The sequence below is a fragment of the Molossus molossus genome, unplaced genomic scaffold (genome assembly GCF_014108415.1).
Source record: "Molossus molossus isolate mMolMol1 unplaced genomic scaffold, mMolMol1.p scaffold_m16_p_4, whole genome shotgun sequence".
Classification (NCBI taxonomy): domain Eukaryota; kingdom Metazoa; phylum Chordata; class Mammalia; order Chiroptera; family Molossidae; genus Molossus; species Molossus molossus.
This window is the reverse complement of record NW_023425377.1, coordinates 79723230-79747702: the sequence shown is the minus strand read 5'-3', so window position 1 is coordinate 79747702 and position 24473 is coordinate 79723230. Positions and strand designations below refer to the sequence as shown.

Genomic DNA, 24473 nt, shown 5'->3' with positions numbered 1-24473 from the left:
CCATACTAATGGTCACAGGCTTTTTCTTGAAGGGAGGAATCTACATTTGACAGCCAAGTAACAGTGTTACTAGTGAGGGCTGTGATGTTAGTTTAATGTTCCCATTTTGGTTCAAACAAGCAAGCTTGTCCATCTACAGTGTCTAAATAAAGTTAGACTTGGTCAGAGAGCATATTCTAAAGAACTAGTTAGCTTCTTTTAACCAATGCAACTAGATCATCATAAAAAGGGGTAAAGGAGCTCATAAAATTAAAATAAAACTAACGCCCTCAAAAAAATAATAAAATAAAGAAAAACACACACCTCTGCACCTAACCTTGACAACTGCCTTTATTCATAGTGGTTTATACTTACACCATGATGGGGAGAAAGAATAAAAGTAGAAAGGGGCCACAGCTTTTTTTTTTTTCCAGTGTTAAGAGTTGGGGCCACAGCTTTTAAATGCTTTGAAACAATCCAGATGATACTTCTAGCTTCTAGCCTCTGCTCATGCTTCACAACTGTGAATGGGAACAAGATAGATTTGCGAATGTGCATTTATTTTTTTAATGGAATGTATTGGTGTGACACTGGTTAATAAAATTACATAGGTGCTAATGTGCACTTAATCACCAAAGGACTGAAGATGTCTGGGCTTTTATTCTGTAATGTTTCTAAGACTGTGTCCATTAAATGCAGACAAAAAAGAAAGAAGTCTTGGCAGAACAGAAGTGATACACATTGGACAATCAGATAGATGTAAATATTATTCACGCCATAGAGCCTAGTCCATTCTCCAGCTGTTTCTATGGCTTGGGCTTTGCTGGTCTTCCACTGCTCGGCTATGTCATTTGCGAATGGATCATCTAGATTGGGAGCACTTAACAGAGACTGGATGGATAGCAAAACTGTGCAGATCCCCTGGGACCACATATCTTTCAAAATGTCCAAACATATTCTTCCCAATTTGTCTACTTTAGGATGAAAAATTTGGTCATGAAATGTACTTTTAGGGGCTGCCATAGGGTATTCTTCTGGAAGAAATAGTTCAAGTTGAAAAGGCCCACCCTCCAAGTGGGAATCCTGGGGGCCAGCAATGAGTTGGGCTCATCTGGTTCTGCTTTAATGTCGGGAATTGATTCTGCCATTAAACGCTGGGTTTCCTTAACACTCCTATGGGGCAGCCTGGCCATCTTGTCAGATCCCAAGTTTGGCCTCTGGTCCAGTCTCCCGCTCTGCTCTCCTTATACACTAGAGGAAGTCCCAAGATCCACTTTTGGGGGACTTTGCTGCACCAGCATCACTACACTACTGTAGCTTTTTTTTTTTTTTTTACCGAAGGACATTTTTGCATTTATCTTCAGATAGAGCGGAGGGAGAGAAGGGGGAAGAAATAGAGAGAAACATCAATGTGAGAGACACATGGAGTGGTTGCAACCCACATGACCCCAACCTGGCCGGGGACAAATTGTAACTGAGGCACGTGCCCTTAGTGGGAACTGAACCCAGGTCTCTCTGGTCCGCAGGCTGACACTCTAACCGTTGAGCCAAACTGGCCAGGGCAACTTTGTCTTTCTAAAAGAGAAAATTAGCCCTGGCTGGTTTGGTTCAGTGGTTAAAGCGTCAGCCTGCGGACCAGAGAGTCCCTGGTTTGGTTCCCGCTAAGGGCACGTGCCTCGGTTGCAGTTTGTCCCCGGCCCAGGTTGGGGTTGTGTGGGGGGCAATCACGATGTGTCTCTCTCGCATCTGTGTTTCTCTCTCTCTCTTCCTCCCTCTCTTCCTCCCATTGTATCTGAAGATAGATGCAAGACATGTTGTCCTGCCCCAGGTCTGGACAAAGGACGTCATGCGGGAAAACTGAGTCAGTACTTCCTGTTATAGGAGGACAGGACAGGGCGCCCTGATGCGCCGAGTCGCCACTGTTGGAAATGCTCTCTGGCGGTGTCGCGGGAATGAAACAGGAACTCGAAAATGGCTCGGAAAGGGAAACTTTACTTCTGCAGAAGGGTGCACACCAAACAAAAGAATTTGTAAAGCACATGCTGAGCAGGAAGTCCGCTGTTTTTATCCCTGATGCGGTCCTGCACCTTACTCCGCTGGGCTAGAGTGTGGTTTCACAGTCCCACGCGGTTGACTAATTCAAGTGGAGTAGGGTGATTGGGGAGAGGTTGGTATTTGAAGTATTTCAGAGTAGTGGGATTGAAAATCTCACAGAATGGTGACTTGCTTGGAAACAGAGTAGTTTGGTCACACCTAACTAGAAAAGATTATATTTTTCTTGTACCACGACAGCCAGGTGAGCTGTTACAGCTCAGATTCCCATGTTGGGCGGGTGGAAGTCAGGCAGGGAAGGGCTGAAGCAGAGAACCGGCATTTCCACCGCTTCGATTTCGGGACCTTCATCCCCGCCCAGCACTCAGGCTCCAGAGGTCTACAGCACAGTCCAGTGAGAGACCAGGGAGCGGGACCAGGGATAATAAGGTGGGCGTGGAGGTCGGGAGACTGGTTTATTGGAGAGATGCTGGTATCATCGTCCAATCAGCATTCCCGAAGAAAAAGAAGTGTCTGGACCAATCAGCATTCCCGGGAGGAGGTGTGCCTGGACCACTGTCCATTCAGGGTGAATCGTCTGGACAACCGTCCAATGCTGGTCGTGGTGGGCGGGCTCGCAGCCGGAGTGAACAGCTCTCTCTGGCTTTTGTGAGGCAGGTGTTGCAGAGCCTGCCGGGGGTCCCCATGACCACGCCAGGACCCCAAGCGGACAGTACGGTGATTTCGTGGGGTTGGAGTTCCGGGTGGGGAGATTGATTCAAACCGGCGCGGAAGTGAAGGGGGCGGCCTCCGCGCCGCATGGTGTCCCAACCCGAGTCCTTGGCGAGGCAGAGGATCGGGGGAGAGCGGGACATACAACGTCGCTGGTGGTCGGGGCCTCGGGGCTGAGTGGGGGGTTGCACGCGGGGTTGGTGGGACTGGATCCCGACAAGGTTAAGGAGACTTTATTGCAAAGCCTGTTGCATTAGGGACAGTACTCGGATCTCAGAGCGGCGCCCTCGTCTCACATCAGAGAGAAAAGGGCTTTTCCTTCCAGTGGGAGGGTAAGCAGGAAGCCGGTGTGGCGGGAACTGGCCTCCCTGTGGTCAGCCCACTATGGGCTCAGGTCAGCAGGGCCTTGTCTTCATCCAATGGGGATGGATTTGGGGGGTGGGGGGCTGGCCCGTGAGGAAGACAGGAGGCTGAATTAAGTTTGGGTATGTAATGGGCAATTGCGATCATTTGGTGAAGCATGTAAAAAATGAAAAATCCTAACTTTTTTTATCCTCACTCGAGGTCATTTTTGCATTTATCCTTAGATAGATCGGGAGGGAGAGAGGCAGGGAGAGAGAAACATCCAATGGTTGCCACCCACACGACCCCAAAGGGGCTGGGAACAAACTGCAACCAAGGTAGGACCCCGGGAAGGAACCTAGGACTCTCCAGTCCGTGGGCTGATGCCCTAACCGCTGAGCCAAACCGGCCAGGGTGAAAAATCCTAACTTCCTAAGAATAGACTTTTCAAAGAGTTATTGCAAGGGGTAGGGAGAAGGGGCTGTGCACTGGGGACAGGAGCTGTGACCATACCATCTCCAAGCCTTTCAGGAGTTGGGCCAAGTCGTTTTATTGTTGTTTTTTTAGAGCGCAATCCACATGAGGCCAGCCTGTCTTCAGGAGGGCTGCTGTGTACCAGCTTGGGCTGAGAACAGACCAAAGTGCAGTGGTCTGGGAGTAGGAGAAAAGCTGAATCAAAGTCTGGACAAGCATTTGCTGTTTGGTCAGTGGAAATGAAAAGTTTAGCTAATCAATGATGAGGCACAGAAGGGGATTTTGGGGTGTCTGCATCCAGCCTTGTCCTGGATAAACAAGTGGAAGGGGGTTCTTGTGGCATGCCTTTGCCCAGAACAAATGAATGGGGTGGGGTTGGGGGTAGTGTTTCTTTACACCTTCCATGGATGTTACGGGAGCACAGGTCTCCCGGAGAATTCAGCTTTGTCGCCTGACACATGTGAGCAGCCTGTGTCCAACTCAGCACTAAGCTTTCTTTTATGTCAGCCTCAGGTTCCAGCAGATGTAGAATGACTGCTTTTTTTTTTTTTTTTCTTTTGCCTCTTCTTCTCCTTAGTGAGGGTAGTAAGGGTCTCAGGTCATTGTCCTGTTGACTTCTGTTATTATGGGGCTGAACCAGAGAAGCCTCTGGGGGAAATTGTCTCCTCCGTACGGAAAATGTCCTCTCTTCTAGAAGAATTTCAGGGAAAATGCACAGTTCCATACTTTCATGAGATGTGGATGGAGATGAGGATTAAAATATTCATAAAAATGGTAGTGACTCTTCCATTCAGGGTGCAGAGTTTGTGTCACAGTGTGATCCTGTCCCACTTGCTGTTAATAGCTGGTCAGGAATTGATGCCCTCCTCCCCCACCTCTCATTCCTATGAGTTCATTTCTTTCATGTGGTTTCCACTTAAATTGCCTAACAGTTTTTGTCCAGGATGTGACCCAGGATATCCTTGTGGTGACATATGAATTTTACTGATCACCACTAAGTCAGGTCATGTTGTTTCATATTCTGTGAAATAATTTTAAACCATTGGTCACTTTTTATTGATTTCTGTGTTTATGGATTTCTGATTTTTTTTTTTTTTAGATACTCTGGGCAGGAATCCTGTTTTATTTGCAGATACTGTAGTTTTCTCTGGAGTATGGTTTACCTTTTCACTCTCTTTATTCTATGCTGGTGAATAAGAGCCTTCATGTTAACAGAAATGATTTTTCCCATCTCTTCCATTGTAGCTTATTCTTTTTTCCCTTTATATCAGAAAACTCTCTGTACCGGGAAGTCATAGAACACTTGACTTGAACTTGTTCTGTAAATGTCCTACTATTTAAATTTGCATCAAGTTGGTTGTGTGACATCAAGTCAGTAAAAAGACCTTCATTGTCCCCTGTGGATAACTATTTCTCATTCCGCTTTTGAAAATGTCCATGGTTTTCCCATCCTTGGGGCAGTGCCTGCTCTGGCAGAGATTCACGCCCCACAAATAGACCTGTGTCATTGACTTCCATCCTTAGCCATAGGTCCCTCCTGCTGCACTGTGTCCCAGTTACTGTTGTGACTTAAATGGTTTCATGTGTTTCTGGGAAAGTCCTTCCAACATGTTCTGTAGAAACATAGCACTTTAGACAGTTGCCTGTCATTGTAGTTTTAACAAGTAGTTTTTCATAAATTAAAAAACAAACAAAGAAAACCCACTGGTTTTAGAGTTAATGGAAGTTTATTAAAACTCTACATCTGGCCCAGCTGGGGTGGCTCAGTGGTTGAGCGTCGACCCATGCACCAAGAGGTCGCTGGTTTGATTTCTGGTCAGGGCACTGATTCTAAAATCAATAAAGAAAAATTATTTTTTTTTAAATTCTATATCTGTTTGGGAGAATTGCTATCATAGTGGCATTGAGTTTCCATTCAGAGAACATGCACCATCTTTTCCATGGCTTTCTTTGTACTTTGATGTCAATGAGTACGTTTTATAATTTTTCATTATAATCACTCCTTCATTAGACATTGTACTGGAAAAGCCTACAGTTGTCCTTCTGTCTTTCTCCTTTACTTTCACACAGAACACTTCACTTCTGACACATTTGGTCACCAGATAAAGGAGAATTTCCATACAACAAGCAATTCTGTGACACCAGCCAGATGTCCTACAATCTGTTGTTCTGACACTATCTACCTGGAGATAGCATCAGACCCCAGAGGCTGACAGCCCAGACCCACAAGACTGCCCTTCCCAGTCTAGGTCTTCCTGTGGCTGGAGCTAAATCCCTAAAATGCCAAGTCCCTCTCTTCCTTCCCAAGGGCAGCCCCCCTCCTCCACTCCTAAGGTCATCAGTTAACTGTCCCCTATGCAACTTTTCCAGAAGCTTTGTGTTTTCATGGTTTATTGTTATTCCCCAGAGACATCCATTCTTTCCCACTCACTTATCAGTCCATCCTTTTGCTAATACCCTATTGTCTGGGTTAATATAGTAGTTTTAAAATCTTTGCCCTCTATTAGGAACACCTTCATCTTGTTCTGCTGAAAATTGGGGTGGGCTATTTTTATTTTATTTTATTTTTTTGTTTTTGTTAATCCTCACTAGAGGATATTTTTTTTCATTTATTTTTTTAGAGACAGTGGCATGGATGGACAGAAGGGGCAGGGGGAGAGAGAGAGAAAGAGACATCCATGTGAGAGAGAGACATCAATTGGTTGGCTCCTACATTCGCCCAGACCTGGGCCGGGGATTGAACCTGCAACCCTTCCGTGCCCGGGCTGACACTCTGTCCACTGAAACACCCGGCCAGGGCTGGGTGGCCTATTTTTAGATGTTTGCTCTCCTTACTAGGTTTGGACAATAGTTTTTATTAAGTCCTAAAAAGTCTCCTTTGGAGCTATCATGGAATTTTATAGACTAAGTCTATTTTGGGAAATGTGACATTATCCTGAGAGTGTGTCATATTTCTATTTACTTTATTCTTCTTTGATATTACCCAATAAAATCTGAATTTTTCCACTGAGAGCTTTTAATATCCTTCACTTGACTGATTAAGTACTTATATAACTATGGATTTTACCATCATATATATTAGATTTTTAAAATTAATTTTTCAACTCACTTGCTACTATGTAGATGCATAAGACATTCTTTTTCTATTGTGTTTTTATCTGGGTATCTTGCTAAAGATCTTATTCTAGGACTGCCTGTCTGCCCTGTTGGGGTTTGCCGCGCACCGTCCTTGGAGGTATGCATGAAGGCGCGCTTCTGTTTTATAGTTCTTGAGAAGTTGTTTTCCAGTGGCAAGGACCTAGTGTCATTTGACTGAGATTGAGGTAACAGGCATTCTTGTTTAGTACCTAGATATTTTTCTTAGGAAGACAGGAAATATCACGCTATTTATGTTTTTTATTTTATTTATTTATTTATTTATTTTTATCCTCACCCGAGGACATTTTTCCATTTTTTGTTCAGATAGAGCGGGAGGGAGAGAGAGGAAGAGAGAGAGAGAGAAACATTGACGTGAAGGGACACATCGAGTGGCTGCCACCCGCACGACCAACCAGGGCCGGGGACAAACTGCAACCGAGGTACGTGCCCTTAGCAGGAACCGAACCCGGGTCTCTCTGGACCACAGGCCGACGCTCCAACCGCTAAGCCAAACCGGCCAGGGCTATTTATGTTTTTTAAGCAGCTCTGTTGATTATTTACATATCATACAACTCACCCATTCAAAGTGTACATTTCAGTGGTTTTTGGTGTATTCACAGAAATGTGCAACCAACACCGCAGTCCACTTTAGGACATTTTCATGACTTCAGAAAGTAACCCTAAACCATTTAGCGGTCACTCTCCTATTCCCTCACAGCTCCCTACCCCAGCCCCAAGAAACCACTCATTTACTTCAGTGTCTATAGACTACCATGTTTTGAACATTACCTATGAATGAGATCATAATGTGTGGCTTTTCTTTCACAGAGTGTGATGTCTCAAGGGTCACTTATATTATAGCTGGTGTCATTACTTTATTTCTTTTATGGCTGACTAATAACCATTGTGTGGACATACCAAATTTTGTTTATCCACTTACGAGTTGATTGGCATTCGAGCTGTTTCCACCTTTTGGCTATTGTGAATAGTACTTCTATGAACATTTGTGTACAGGTAATTCCTTGACCATCTGTTCTCAGCTCCCTTCAGCATATAGGTAGGAGTGGCATTGCCATGTAATACTACGTTTAATTTTTTTTTAGATAGACTTTTTAAAGAGCAGTAGGGTTGACAACAACATTGAGAGAAAAGTACAGGTTATCTGTATACCCCCGCCCCCCTTCCCCTTTCTCCACATGTGCACAGCCTCCCCACCATCAACATTCCACATCAGAGTGATACATTTATTATAACTAAACTTCCATCGACACATCACATCGACCCATAGATGCCATTAGGTTCACTCTTAGGGTTCTACATTCTGTGGCATCAACAAATGAAGAATAACGTGTCCACCATCACAGTGTCATGCAGAATACTTTCACTGCCGTAGAAATCTGGGTTTGTTATTCATCCCCCACTCTTCCCTACCACTGGCAACCAAGGATCTTTTTGCTGTCCCCGTTGTTCTGCCAGTCCTAGAGTATCATAGAGTTGGATTCAGACAGCATGTAGTCTTTTCACATTGGCTTCTTGCACTTAGTAATATGCATCTAAAGTTCATCCATGTCTCTTGGTGGCACATTTCTTTTTCTTTTTTTTAATCCTCACCCGAGGATATTTTTCTATTTATCTTCAGATAGAGTGGGAGGGAGGGAGGGAGGGAGGGAGGGAAGAGGAGAGAGAGAGAGGGAAAGAGAGAGAAAGGGAGAGAGAGAGAAAGGGAGAGAGAGAGAAACATCTTCTGGTTGCCTCTTGCACAACCCCCACTTGGGCCAGGGACAAACCAAAACAGAAGTACATACCCTTGGCCAGAATCAAACCTGTGACTCATTGGCCCACGAGTCAACTCTAACCACTGAGCAAAACTGGCCAGGGCAGCACATTTCTGTTTAGCTCTAGTAATAGGTCACTGGTGAAGGTACCACAGTTTATCTAGTTATGTACTGAAGGATGTCTTGGTAGCTTACAGGTTTTGGCAGTTAGGAATAAACTGCTATAGACATCTGCGTGCAGGTGTTTGTGTGGATGCAAGTGAACACTTTTTTTTTTTTTTCATCCTCACCCAAGGACATTTTGCTTTTATCTTCAGATAGAGCAGGAGAGAGATAGGAAGGAAGAAAGAGAGGAAAAAAATTAAATGTGAGAGAGGCACATGTCCTGGTTGCCACCCACACGACCCCAACCGGGGCCAGGGACAAACCACTGAGCAAAACTGACCAGGGCTAGATTATTATTTTTAGATCTTGCTTCTTTTCTAACATATGTATCCAGTGCTGTGTGTCTCTCTAAGCACTGCTTTTGCTGCATTTTTGGTGGTGTTTTTATTTTCATTCAGTTCAAGATTTTAAAAATTTCCTTTGAGATTTATTATTTGACCCATGTGTTATTTCGAAGTTTGCTGCTTAATCTCCAAGTATTTGGGGGACTTTTCAGTTATCTTTATGTTATCAATTTCCAATATAATTCCATTGTGGTCTAAGAGCATACTTTGTATGATATCTATTTGAAAATTGTTAAGGTGGCCCTGCTGGTGTGGCTCAGTGGATTGAGTATCATCCCAGTGACTGAGAGGTCCCAGTTTGATTCCTGGTCAGGGCACATGCCTGGGTTGCAGGCTCAATCCCCAGTAGGGGACATGCAGAGGCAGCCGATCCATGTTTCTCTCTCACATCTGTATTTCCATCTCTCTCTCTAGAAAATCATATTTTCATATGAAAACATATTTTCAAAAAATTTGTTGGTGTGTGTTCTATGATCCAGAATGAGTTCTGTATGAGGGAATGTTCCATGTGTACTGGCAAAGACTGTGTATTCTGCTCTTGTTGGATGGTGTAGTCTATAGTTGTCAGTTATGGTGTTAAATTTGCAAGTGTCCATTTCTGATAAAGATGTGTTGACATATCTAACTTTAATAATGGATTCATCTGTTTCTCCTTGCAGTTCAATCAGGTTTTGTCGCTTGTGTTTTGAGTGTTTTGTTAGGTGCATACATATTAAGGATCATCCTGTCTTCTTAGAGCAGTGGTTCTCAACCTGTGGGTCCCGACCCCTTTGGGGTTGAACTACCCTTTCACAGGGGTCGCCTAAGACATAATAGTGGCAAAATTACAGTTATGAAGTAGCAGCGAAAATAATTTAATGGTTGGGGGTCACCACAACATGAGAAACTGTATTAAAGGGTCCCCATGTTAGGATGGTTGAGAACCACTATAGAGTGACTACTTTATCATTATGTAACGTCCCCCTTTATCCCTGAGAATTTTTCTTCCTGCAAAGTCTGTTCTTTGTGACGTTAATGTAAATACTCCAGCTTTCTTTATATTAGTGGTAGGGTGGTGTATCTTTCTTCATCACTTTTCTTTTAAGTTATTTGCAGCTTTATATTTAAAGTGGGTTTCTTACAGATAACATAGTTGAGCCGTGTTTTCTTTTATTTCCATTAACAATCTGTTTTTATTGGTGTATGTAGACCAGTGTCCTTTAGATTGATCACTGATGTAGTTGGGTTATTATCTATCATATGTGTTAACTGTTTTCTATTTATTGCCCTTGTTCTTTGTTCTTATTTTTGTCTTCCACTCTCTTCCTGCCTTTTGTGCTTTTACATGTTAAGCAAAAACTTTCACTGCCATAAGCTTTTGTAAAAGAATGAGTTTATTTGGCCATATGCTAGCAAGAAAAGGACCAGGTCCTGGGGCTTACAGTCTGAACCAGCAGCAGCAGCGCTGGATGGAGAAGACAACCTGTCTGCCATCCTGGGGTTGACTGGCTCTTTTATAAGTTAAGTTTAGGGAAGAAAGATGTAAGTTTTGAAGAATTTGCATTGACTACAGATAAAAGGACTTTGAGAAGGTAAAGCTAGACTAATTCTGGGATGGATGCACAGTCCATAAGGAAGAAGTGTTTGTACTTTTTGGATTGGCAACAGTCCAGAAAGGTCATGGGCAAGCACCTGGTGGTCAGCTACTTGCCTAATCTCTCTAGATAATCATGGAAGCAGCCACCTGGAAGTTAATTCTAAGTTTCAACATACACTCAAGAATGTCGTCGGTCTGTTGTTGGTTTTGAAGGCAGCTGTTCTCTTATTTTATTAACCTGTCTCATCTCTTCCTCCCATCCTCCACCTGCTCTGATTTAATTTAAGACATCTCAGAATTTCCTCTTTGTCACATGATTCCATGTTTTTCTATTTTCTTGATATGTCAGTTTTACTTCTTTTAAAAATTATTTTGCCCTGGCCAGTTTGGCTCAGCAGTTAGAACATCAACCCTTGGACTGAAGGGTCGCCAGTTCGATTTCGGTCAAGGGCACATACCTGGGTTGCTGGTTCGATCCCCAGCCCGTCAGGGTCGTGCAGAGGCAACGGATTGATGTGTCTCTCTTGCATCGATGTTTCTCTCTCTCTCTCCCCCTCCTTTCCACTCTAAAAATCAATGGAAATATATCCTTGGGTGAGGATTAACCAATAAATAAAATTTATTTTGCGGTTGTGCTATAATTTGTGATATATACGGTACCACAAACCCAAGTCCACTTTCACATGACACTCCACTGCTTCCCAGGTTGTGTAAACATGTTATACTACAAAGTATTCCACATTCCTCCCCTCCCTTGTCATCTTCACTTACACGAGCTATTTATACTCTGAATTTCTGACCTATATCATTTTCCTTCTCTCTGAAAAAAATATTTTAACATTTCTTGCAAATGGTACTGGCTACAAATTGCCTCAATTTTTGTCTAAGAAAGTCTTTATTTCTCCTTCATATTTGAAGGATAGTTTCACAGAATACATGATTCTGTGTTGCTGGGTTTTTTCCTCTCTCAACAACATAAATATTATTTCTGAAGAGATGTTAGATGCAACTTTTATCTGTACTCCTCTGTAGGTAAGATCCGCCCCTTCCTGCTCCCCAGCTTCTTTTGAGATTTTTTTGTTTACCTGTGACTTCCTACAGTTTGTGATATGCCCAGGTGTTGTTTTTTTGACATTTATGGTGGTTGGAGTCCTCTGACCTTCCTGGATCTGTGTCTGGCCTTATGCTGTGATTTTGTTAAATCAGCCCCCAGGGTGTGGCCAAACCAAATGTATGCAGAAGCAGTAATACCATGGAAGACCTGAGTGAAACTCTGGGATAACAGTCACCTGTGTAGCAAGGTGTCAAAGATATACTGTTTTCCAAAGCCATTGAAAAGCACATTTAACTAAGGCAATCGTGAGAATGTGTGACTTGACGTCTTTCTCGGCCACTGCCGCCAGGTGGGGTGAGGGCAATGAGGACAAATGAGGGACATGGGGAGTGTGGGGCTGGTTGGAACAGCTGAGGTATATTCTGCATGACCTGCAGACTTAGAGACATCTGGAAGTTGGACTGTCCCTGTCCTGAGTTGTCAATGTACACACAGAAAAAGGTGACCAATAAAGAACAGATTCCACCCTGGTCACAACACATGTGGATTCTGGGCACGCAGGGACATTCTGTGGATGGCAGCTTCACAGTCCAGAGATCGCCCATGAAAACTATGGTAAGATCATCAGAGCATCAGCCTGCCGGTCAGATGGGTCTGATTTGGTTATGCTGGGAGGGCCACTGTGCTTAGGAATTAATTGGGGCATGGTAGGAGAGGGACTCCTTCAAGCACCGCTTCTGTTGACACCACTGAATGTGGAGGGAGGTGAGCTCCAGTTCAGAATCCACGTCCAGTAACCTGCTGGTCAAAACCCTTCTAGCGGGGCTGCCAGCATCTGGAGCTCCAGCCATCCTGCGATACAGTTGTGCACCTGGCTGATTTGTGCCAGCACATGGCCGGGGACAGGGTTGAGGCCAAGGGCGTCTACTCAGCAGCCCTATAGTCCAGGTTGTACACAGCATGAGAAATAGCCACAGTGAAGAAGAGCGTTTGCATTTGATAGCTGTGAGGTCTCCTTTGGGTGAGTAATGGTGCTGACCGGAGGAGTGTGGGTGCAGTGGAGCCTGAGGTCCTTGACCTGTTCATCTAAGGCCCCACCTGGCCTGTGGAAAGGGGCTGCTGAATCCTGGGGTTTTTGTGTGGATGTTGTGTCCCAATGGGACTGGCATCCAGTACACAAAGGGCCTCTTGTCCTCTTTTGAAGTTCCACACAGTTCCGCTAGTGGGCCCCAGCCCTGTCATTTCTGTCCTGCAAAATTATTGATGAATCTGGTTTAATTAGCCCACCTTGATAACTCCAAGAGAGAGGAAAGGCCGATGGCCTTAGCTTCACGGCTGGTGCTGGGCTACCATCTGGGCCAATGAAACCTGTATAACCAGGAGGTCTGAGCAGTTTCTTAGGGTCTCTTACCTCTATTTCGTTTGTTTGTTTATTTTGTTCATTACATTCCACATATAAGTGAAATCATATGGTATTTGTCTTTCTCTGACTGGCTTATTCCACTTAGCATAATACTCTCCAGGTCCATTCACACTGTTGCAAAAGGTAAGAGTTCTTTATTTTTTGTGGCCAGTAGTATTCCATTGTGTAAATGTACCACAGCTTTTCTATCCACTCATCTACTGATGGGTATTTGGGCTGCTTCCAAATCTTGTGTATTGTAAATAATGCTGCAACAAACATACGGGTGCTTATATTCTTTTGAACAAATGTTTCAGGTTTTTTGGGGGGGGCATGAGTTTTCATTTTTATATTTTTTAAATTTATCTTCATTGTTGAATGTATTACAGATGTTCCTCATTTTTTCCTCTAATTACCCCTCCTCCCCACTCCCACCCCCCTCCTCCTTTTCCCCAAACTGTTATCTGTGTCCATTGGTTATGCATATATACATATAAGTTATTTGGTTTATCTCTTCCCACCTCCCACCCCTTTGAGGTTTGTCAGTCTAGCAACCAATTTGTACTTCTTAATCCCTTCACCTTTTTCACCCATTCCTCCAACCTCCCTCCCATCTGGCAACCAACAAAATGTTCTCTGTATCAACGATAATGCTTCTGTTCTGCCTGTTCATTTTGTTTGTAGATTCCATTGTCGATAGATATTTATTCATTGCCATTTTATTTGTTCATATTTTTAATCTTTTTCTTCAAAAAGACCCTTCAACATTTCATATAGTAACGGTTTGGTGGTGATGAACTCCTTTAACTTTTTCTTGACTGGGAAACTATTTATATGACCTTCGATTCTAAATGACAGCTTTGCAGGATAGAGTAATCTTGGTTGTAGGTTCTTGCTTTTCATCACTCTGAATATTTCTTGCCACTCCCTTCTGGCCTGCAAAGTTTCTTTTGAGAAATCAGCTGACAGCCTTATGGGAACTCCCTTGTAGGTAACTTGCTGCTTTTAAGATTCTGTCTTTGTTTTGAACCTTTTGCATTTTGATGATGATGTGTCTTGGTGTGGGCCTCTTGGGGTTCATTGTTTGGGACTCTCTGTGCTTCCTGGACTTGTATATCTGTTTCCTTCACCAAGTTAGGGAAGTTTTCTGCCATTATTGTTTCAAACAGGTTTTCGATTTCTTGTTCTCGCTCTTCTCCTTCTGGCACCCCCAAGATGCAAATGTTGGCATGCTTGAAGTTGTCCCAGAGGCTCCTAACACTATCCTCATTTTTTTGGATTCTTTTTTCTTTTTGCTGTTCTGATTGGGCGTTTTTTGCTTCCTTATGTTCCAAATCGATGGTTTGCTTCTTGGATTTACGTACTCTACTATTGAAGCTGTGTAAATTATTCTTATTTCAGTTAATGCCTCCTTCAGTTCTGACTGTGCATCCATCATTTCTGACTGGTCCTTTTTTATGCTCTTGAGGTCCTCACTAAGTTCACTGAGGTTTTCACTGAGTTCACTGAGTATCCTTATAAGCAGTATTTTGAACTCAGCATCTGTTAGGTTGCTTATCTCCATTTCGCTTAGTTCTTTTCTTGGGGTTTTACTCTGTTCTTTCATTTGGGACCTGTTTCTTTGTCTCCTCATTTTGGCTGCCTCCCTGTGTTTGTTTCAGTGTATTACTTAACGAGCGGTATGGGGATAGCTGAGACCCGATGCTGCTCGTTTGAAAGAATTTAGGAAAAACCTGAAGCAGGATCCAAGACAGGCCAATCCTATGGTTAAGCAAGTGGCAACAGCTTGGGTGGGCTTGAAAGTTGGGTGGGGTGGGGCAGGGCCTCAGGGAGTCACCAGGGCGGGGCTACCAGTGTGAGCCAGGTTGCTGGAGTCCCAGATATGGCGCCTGTCTGCCGCCCCAGGGAAAGGCTCACCAAAGGAACAAAGGCCTCTGACAGCACGTTTGTCCCGGAGAAAGCCCCCTCTCCAGCCCTCTCTCCAGTGCCAAACAGCTCAGTTCTTCCCTGTATGTCTCTGGTGCCCCTCCAGCTGCCTCCCCTCCAAGCTTAGAGGGAGATAGTCCGGTAAGTCCGTGCGCGGGCCCTTTAAGGAGCTGCCTGGGGCTCCAGCCGCCTCAGCCTCCCTGAGCCTCAGTTCCCACTGGTTTTTCCAGCCAGAAGTTATGAGGACTTCTCTTCCTGGCACTGGAACCCTGAGCGGGGCACCTGGTGTGGGACGGGGACCCCTCAGTCCTCAGGAAGGACCTTCCCAGCCGAGGTGTCCTCCTGATTTTTATCCGCCACAAGTGGGTGTGGGACCAGCCCCTCGTGCCTCCACCCCTCCTACCAGTCTGGATGTGGCTGCCGCTTTAATTCCGTAGTTGTAGGACTTCCATTCAGCTTGATTTCAGGCGGTTTTGAATGATGGTTGTTCTGTAGTTTAGTTGTAACTTTGATGTGGTTGTGGGAGGACACGATACCGCGTTTACCTACGCCGCCATCTTGACCGGAAGTCCTCGAGATTTTTCTGCATATATTTTCTTCAAGGATTTTTATGGTTTCGAGTTTTACATTTAAGTCTTTTTTTTTTTTTTATCCTCACCTGAGGATATTTTTCCATTTTTTGTTCAGATAGAGTGGGAGGGAGAGAGAGGAAGAGAAAGAGAGAGAGAAACATCAACACAAAAGGGACACATCGAATGGCTGCCACCTGCACAACCCATCCTGGACCGGGGACAAACTGCAACCGAGGCAAGCGCCCTTAGCGGGAACCGAACCTGGGACTCTCCGAACTGCAGGCCGACGCTCTAACTGCTGAGCCGAACCAGCCAGGGCTACATTTAAATCTTTGATCTATTTTGAGTTCGTTATTGTGCGTAGTGTAAGAAGGTGGTCCCGTTTCACTTTTTTGCATGTATCTGTCCAATTTTACCAACACCATTTATTGAATAGACTGTCTCATTATATGTTTTTGCCTCTTTTGTCAAATATTGATTTACCATTAAGGTGGGCTCTCTGTTTAGTTCCTTTGATCTATATGTCTGTTTTCATGACAGTATCACACTGTTTTGATTACTATAGCCTTGTAGTATAGTTTTTATCAGGCAGCGTGAATCCTTCAAGTCTGTTCTTTCTCCAGATTGCTGTTGCTACTCATGATTTTTGTGGCTCCATATATATATATGGAATCTGTGTTCTAGTTTTGTGAAATATGCCATTGGTATCTTGATAGGAATTGCAGTGAATCTGTAGATTGCTCTGGGTAATATGGACATTTTAATTATATTAATTCTTCCTACCCATGAGCATAGTGTGTGTCTCAATTTATTTGTATCTTTTTAAATTTCTTCGGTGTCTTATAATTTTCTAAGTCTTTTACATCCATGATTAATTTATTTCTAGGTTTGTTTGTTTTTTCACTGTTGAAAATATTACAAATGTACCCCCCTCCTCGCCACTGACCTCCTCCTCTCTGCTCCCACGTCCCTCCTGCTTTCCCCATACTAATGTCTGTGTTCATTGGTTTATTTTATTTTTTATTTTTTTGATGCTTGAAAATAGAACTGTTTTCTTAATTTCCCTTTCTGATATTCATCATGATTGTTGTATAAAAATGCAACCGATTCCTGGATATTTATTTTGTATCCTGCTACCTTGCTGAATTTATTGTTCAGTTCTAGTATTTTTTTGGTGGAATCTTTAGGGTTCTCTATATACAGCAGGGGTGGGAAACCTATTTTCTGCCAAGGGCCATTTGGATATTTATAATAACATTCACAGGCCATTCAAAATTATCAAGTTAAAAATTAGCATGTTATATTTGGCCAAACATTTAATTAACTCACCCTAATGTAATGGAGGAACTGCTTCTCTTTGGTGAGGTGTGTGATGTTAGCTGGTGTTGATGATGTTGCTACTCTCAGCTGCTTTTCCAGGTTTGCAAGTTTTGAAAAGAAGTTGTTCCGAACACAGATGTATATTTCAATGCATGTCTCCTCAAAGTGGGAAGTTCATCATTGCTTATGTAACCTTTATAAAACTCAAGCAGTGGGAGGTTGTTGTACCTAGCTTTCAGCTCATCATCGCTTTGCGACTGAGTGATTTCATGTCGGAGGTTATCAGGCACATCAGCTGGTTCCACATTGGAAAGTAGCAAAGATGTTCAATTCCATTTGTTTACTTTTCCCGTCCTTGAATCTTTCATTACATGCCTCAATTATTTTCATATATTCACCAGCAATATTCAAGTGTCGTAGAAGGCTTTTTTCCTTCCAGAGTGGGGAAATGCACTCTCGAACTGCACTTTCCATAGCCTTAATTTAGCTTCAAATGATTTCACGTTTGAAAGCAGGGATCTGTGAAGCTAGTTGGGGCCCTGCAGCTTGATGTTTAGCTCTGAGAGGTACTAGGTAATGTCCACCATGAGCGCTAAATCGCACAGCCACTTGCTATCATTGAGTTCCCTGACAGGTTTTCCCTTCATCTCCATGAACTGCTTGACTTCATCTCAAAGTTCCCAAAACCTCACGAGCATGTTCCCATGACTCAGCCACCGCACTTCACAGTAATAAGAAAGATCACCATACTCAGAGTCAAGATCATTCAGTAACTCCTTAAACTGGCAGCTGTTAAACCCTCTGCTTTTGACAAAATTTATGCATGACACTACTGTTGACATCACATTGTTGAGTCACAATGACTGTGCACAGAGACTTTCTTGGTGTATGACACAGTGGCATATAATTAAATCACTTGGATCAAGGCTGATACAGTTCTTTCTTGACAAATGCAATAAACCCTTTCTGCAAGCCAACCATGGCTGGAGCTCCATCTGTAGTAAGGCCACTTCACTTTTCAAATGTTAACTCAAAGGTTTTTCATTGGTAAAACAAGTCTCTCAAGTCCTCACCTCTTGTGCGCCATGCATGGCTTCCAGCGACAGCAGTTCCTCTCGCGTGTCAAACTCTGCAGTTACTCCACAAATGAAAACGTCCAGTTGGGCAGTATTTGTTATGTCTGTTGTATCGTCATCACAAGCCAGAGAGAAAAATCGGAAATTTCCTGCAGAATCCTTCAGTGTTTTGGTTTTTTTTCAATATCTCATGCTAAGTCAGTAATCTGATCTGAGATGGTTCGTGGAGACAAACTAACACTGAAACAATTTCACTTTGGTGCTAACAACTCCACAGCAGCCACCATGCACTCTTTCACAGACTCTCCCTATGCATGAGGCCTCAGCTGCTTTGCGATTAGCTCACTCACTGTATAACTTGTCTGAATAATATTGTCTCTGTCACAACGAGGCCTAGTAAAAGTGGCTTGTGATTCCAAACTCCACTGAAGAGCATTGATTTTATCCAGGCACATTTGGCCTCCCAATTGATTGAATTTAGCTTGTTTTGAGCTGTAATGACGCTCCAGATTGGCTTTTTTTTTTTTCCATTACTGCTACTGCTGCATCACCACAAACTAGGCACACAGGTTTGCCTTTGACTTTGACAAAAAAAGAATCACTTGTCCATTTCTCTTGGAAAGATCAACACTCTGCATCAACTTTTCTTTTTATAGTTGCCATTTGTAGGATGTCACAACACTTATGTTTTTTGTTTTTTTAATTAATTTATTTTTGTTACAAATGTTTCTCCTCTTTTCCCCATTGACACCCTTCTCCCCACCCCACCCCACCCTGGTCCCCAGCTTTGTTGTCCATGTCCATCGGTTATGCGTACATGCATCTAACTTCTGTGGTTTATCTATTCCCCACCCCAACCCCTTCTCTGAGGATTGTCAGTCTGTACCCTACTTCCATGTCTCTGGGTCTACCTGTTCCTCAGACTGTTATGTTCATTATATTCTACAAATAAGTGACATCATGTGATATTTGTCTTTCTCTGCTTAGCTTGTTTTGCTTAGGAGAATACTTTCCAGATCCCTCCATGTCATCTCAAAGGATAAGAGATCTTTCTTTCTTACAGCTGCATAGTACTCCGTCGTGTATTTGTACCACAGCTTTTTTATCCATTCGTCTACTGATGGACACTTGGGCTGTTTCCAGATCTTAGCTATTGTAAATAGTGCTGCTATGAGAGGTTACCATGGCGGCAACCTTGGCTTGGCTTGGGCTTCGGGCTGTCAAGGAAGTTCGGGTTCAGTTCTGCCCCTTCAAGAAGAAGGTGGAGTCCACGAGGACCTTCCTCCAGGCAGTGAGCAGTGAGAAGGTCCGCTCCACCAACTTGAACTGCTCAGTGATTGCGGACGTGAGGCACGACGGCTCCGACCCTGCGTGGATGTGCTTTTTGGAGACGGGCATCGCCTAATTTTGCACGGCACCCACCTCGCTGCCCAAGAAATGCTCACTGCCTTGCCTCCCACATCCAGGCCAGGGGTGTGGTGGGGAGCAGGGACAAGCCTGGCGCTGGTGCGGGTCGCTGACAGCGTGTAAGAGACCAACAGATTTTAGCCTGGGACTTACCAGGACACTTGTCCAAGAAAAGCTGAACTTAACCATTTAAATCACTATCTGGAGGGTCATAGTGAGCCACCGCCCCCACCCCGCCACCCCCACCACCAGAAAAAAAAAGCCCTGTGACTACAAATCTAACCAGTGCTTCTGGGACGAGACAGGATCCAGGAGGGGTCTGGATGAACTTGAATTTAGTTCATTTTCTAATCATCACTCACTTTTTAACCGTTTTGAATTCGGCTTCCCCTGCCACTCCCTCATGATACTTCTCACTCTTATTAGCTAAATCCAATGCTGTTTGTTGTTGTTGTTTTCAGCCCATCTGAGCAGTTCACTGAGCAGTTCAGGTTGGTGGAGCGGACCTTCTCGCTGCTCACCGCCTGGAGGAAGGTCCTCGTGGACTCCACCTTCTTCTTGAAGGGGCAGAACTGAACCATCTTTCCATCTCAGTAGCATTTGCCACTTTTAATTCACTCCCTGTGGAACTTCTTTTTTTTTTCCCCCTCTCTTAACCATAAAGGCAAACTTTTTTGTCTTCTCTATTTTGGGGGCATCTCATCTTCTGTTGTAACTTGAACTACCGTCTTGGGTTAAACCCAGCATTTCTCTTTTGGTCTCATCTCAACTGCTGTGCTACAGTCAGGTTACCTACTACCAATTTTCTCTAAATCCCACAAATACTCTTTGTCCAAAATAGAATTGATAATCTTACATACACATATACTTGCTTCTCCCCCTGACTTCCCCATTCCTTTTAAAGGCACTTCATCTGCTCAGCCACCTGGCTGGAAATCACAGCATTATCTCTGATTCTGCTGTCTCCTTTTCCCTGCATATCCAGCCAGTAAGTTCAGAATGTTCCATCTTAAACAAAAGCTCCTGAAATGTTCTCTTCATTCCCTTCACTCCCCTGTATTATTGTTGCATTCTCCTACCCTGTCTCCTTTTTTCTCATCATTTTTGCTGCTATTTAATTTTATATTTCCAAACCACATCGCTGGTTATATCTCACTACTACTTATTTCAAAGAACAGCACCTAAAGTACTTTTCATACTGAGTTACCACACATTAGTGTGGATCATGAAATCAATTTAGGAGGTTAAATCAGCCTTTAATAAATAAAGTAAAATAGCCCTGGCCAGTTTTGCTCAGTGGTTAGAGCATTTGCCTGCAGTCCAGAGAGACCTGGGTTCGGTTCCCGCTAAAGGCATGTACCTCAGTTGCAGTTTGTCCCCGGCTCTGGTTGGGTTGTGTGGGTGGCAGCCACTCGATGTATCCCTTTCACATCGATGTTTCCCTTTCTCCCCCCCCCCCCCCACTCTATCTGAACAAAAAATGGAAAAATGTCATCGGGTGAGGATTAAATAAATAAATAAAGACTATGCCCAGACACCTGTTAATATTGTTTCTGACTCTCAATATGCAGTACTGACCACGTAATTAATTTCACAAGTGTCTCTTCCTTTGGTGCCCTCTTCCTCCTTAGAAAAATTACTTTCTATGTTCCAATGTATTACCCAAAGACAGATGCCGATATTTATTACTCATATTCAATCTCATTCAGACTTACCAGGTCCCCTGAGCCAGGGGAATCAATATATTGATAAATTACTTATTGGTGCTGTTCAAAATGCTACTGAAGAACACACTTTACCCCACACCAATGCTCCGGGACTCAGAAAAAGATATAATCCAACCTATAAGCAGGCTAAACAGATCCTTCGCAACTGTGATGTTGTGCTCCTCACAATTTATGTGTTCTACCCCTCAGAGTGAATCCTCAGGGTCAAGATGTTAATCAAATTTGGCAAATGGACATTGTTCAATATACGCCTTTTAGGAAGTTAAAATACATCCATCATACCATTGACACTTATTCACATTTTCATTGGGCGTCTGCTATGTCTAATGAAAAAACTGACTGTTATTTCTCATTTATTAATCTGCTTCGCAATCATGGGGAAGCCAAAAAACATTAAAACGGATAATGGCCCAGCTTATTGTACCAAAAAATTCGCTGACTTTTTGAACCAATACAAAATTTCACATGGTACAGGTATTCCTTTTAATAGTCAAGGACACGCCATCATTGAACATGCAAATCACAGTCTAAGATCTTATTTACAAAAACAAAAAGGGGGAATATGAGGTATGAGACCTAAAGATATTCTCCATAAAATATTATATACTCTCAATTTTTTAAATTATTGAGATCAAATTGGCATGACTGCGGCAGAAAAACATTTTGCAGAGGAGCAAATAATGCTCACAGATAAAGGCTTGGCTCGCCCTATCTGGCTGGTACAAGACCCTAGATGGAGCCTGGAGAGAGAGAGAACTTCTGCATTTGGGGCGAGGATTTGCTTATGTTTCCACAGGGGAAGCGTGTGAGTGGCTACCCACCCGCCGGCTAAAGTGGAGATAATGAGCAACTCTCGGCCCATGGATGATATGCCGTTCCGTGCCTTCTCCCAAATGAGCACGAACTGTACCATTACTGTGGGAACCCAGCAAGCCAAGCCCCCTACATGGGGTCAACTGAAGAAATTGACCCAGGAAGCTGAAATGCGCTTTGCCGTCTGAACCAGCCGCAGACACCAACTAATCTATTGCTGGCAATGATGGCCGTTATCACATGCCAGGTAAGTATAGTCTCAGCTACTCCTTATACCTACTGGGCTTACATTCCTTACCCCCATCTGCTACAAGGGGTGGCATGGGGAGAAGCTGAAATCCCTGTCTGTACTAATAACACTTTCATATTTCCTCTTCCTTCCTGGGGGGGATGGGCTACTCATCCCTCCATTCTACACACTGCTAATGTTAGCAACCTTACTATAGCAGTAGAAGGAGACCCTATATGCATAGGTTATAATAAGTTTTGCTTGAAACCTTCACATGAGGCATAGGGTCTTCATTATAAACACTCTACCTTTGCCTCTTCTATTGTCATGTTATCAGTAAAATGATTTAAGGTGAACAAGAGTCAAGTTATTGCTTCTGATCTGGAAAGTTATTTGCCTTTATGCCCTTTGCCACAGTTAGAGCCAGGATTTCATCAATTAGAATGGACTGCCTGCCGGGGTCATAATCCCTCTGTCCTACTAAATGACACTGATACTGGAATTGTTATTACTGATTGGAGTCCCGATGGACAATTTCAAGAGAAATTTTCTAAACATAACCTACATTGGCACAGACATAATCAGAGTCTGTTGGGCCAAGGAAATGAAACTGTAATCTGGCAGGAAAGCGGTCTTACCCCTCCCATGCCTCACCTTCAAGGTCATCCCAAAAGCCAGGGCCACATATGGAAACTTTTGGCTGTGGGAGAGCCGATCCATACATGGATAGGTAATATGTCATTAAATATTTCCAGTAGTAGTCCTTTTTCTGTCAATTTACATACTAATAGCTCCTATTGGGGCCAAGCCTGTATACCCTACCCTTATCTATTGGTTGCTGGAGAATGGACATGGAACAAAAGCAATGGAGAAATTCATTGCCAGAATTGCCATTTTCTCCAATGCGTTAATTACTCGTGGTGGAATGCCTTTAATTGGACCCGGGACAGCCTCTTAATCACCAGAACTAGAAGAGAACTTTAGTTGCCTGTTAATCTTACAAGACTATGGAGTGTACCTGCTGGGCTTACGGCCCTGTACCATGCCATAGACACTATTTTGAAGCGTTCGCATCGAGCCATCGGATTGATTATAGCTGCCATTCTTGGACTTGCTGCTGTAACTGCTACCGCTACTGTTGTCCGAGTGGCTCTACATCAGGGCATCCAAACTGCAGAGTTCGTTCAGAACTGGCATCGGGATTCACATCTACTATGGCAACAACAAGAATTGGACTCTCAAATGGCAGTGGACATTCAAAACTTAAAACAAACTGTTGAGCGGTGGGGAGATAAGATTTCTGTGCTTTCCACAAAATCTATGTTAAAATGTGACTGGAACTCTTCCCATATTTGTGTCACTCCTTTGCCTTACAATGTATCAGAAAGTTAGGATAAGATTAAGAGAACATTAATAGGTCATGCTAACCTGACCAATGAAATTCTAGCTCTAGAGAAAGAAATTGAAAATACTTATAGCAACAACTTGCCATCTCTCACGGGAAGTGATCTTTTAGAAAACTTAGCTGATGGAATGGCAAATTTAAATCCCTTTGGACAAATTAAGACTCTTGTAAGCACTACTCTTAGTAATACCACTATTTTACTTATAATTTGTTTATTGCTTTTCTAGTCTTCCGCCGATGGTCCCAGCAGCGAGTCGTAGATAACAACAATCAAAATATGTTGTCGACCTTACAACATGTAACATCTCAAATAAAATTTAAAAAGGGGAAATGTAGACTGTATGTGAGTTTATTTCGAACATGGATGGACTCATGCAAGGGTTAACAAGGATATTCTGCACACAGATGCCTTGGAGTGTTGATCAACTCTTAAGAACAATTCAGAGTGTGTCCTCACACAGGCACGTTCCTCCTTGCCTGCAAACAGGAAGGACTAGATGTTCTTAAGAGCAGCGCTGACTCTGAGTGGGGGGTTGATTTGCGCAAGAAGAACCAGCAGGGAAAAATAGTTAGATTAGTTATCTTGAAAGGAACTAGGACCACAGCCAACCCTTTTGGCTATAAAAATAAACAGCTGCAGGACTTCGGAGCTGCAGTCTTGTCTTTGTGCGTGTTTTTGTCTTTTGTTCATTTTGCGGACCCTCACCACAACACTTTTTAGGACTGCTTTCACTGATTGATTTCTAGTTTCATACCATTATGGTCAGAGAAGATGCTTGATATGATTTCAATATTCTGAAATTGATTGAGACATGTTTTGTCTCCTAACATGTGGTCTACCCGAGAAATTGCTCCATGTGTACTTGAAAAGATGCATATTTTGCTTTTTTTAATTTTTTAAAATTGATTTTAGAGAGAGAGGAAGGGAGAAGAGACAGATAGAAACATCAATGAGAGAACATCAATTGGCTGCCTCCTGCATGCCC

General features: G+C 43.3%; 1 long non-coding RNA gene and 2 pseudogenes across 1 annotated transcript; 2 read left to right on the top strand and 1 right to left on the bottom strand.

Annotated features, from left to right (window-relative positions):
• Positions 1-582: 582 nt before the first annotated feature.
• LOC118643905 lies at positions 583-1172 on the bottom strand (annotated as a pseudogene).
• Positions 1173-2653: 1481 nt separating this feature from the next.
• On the top strand, positions 2654-23816 carry LOC118616402. Its single transcript, XR_004956552.1, has 3 exons — positions 2654-2743; positions 21837-22100; positions 23715-23816. It is a non-coding gene; the product is annotated as an uncharacterized LOC118616402 (long non-coding RNA).
• LOC118616401 lies at positions 19090-19426 on the top strand (annotated as a pseudogene).
• Positions 23817-24473: the final 657 nt, after the last annotated feature.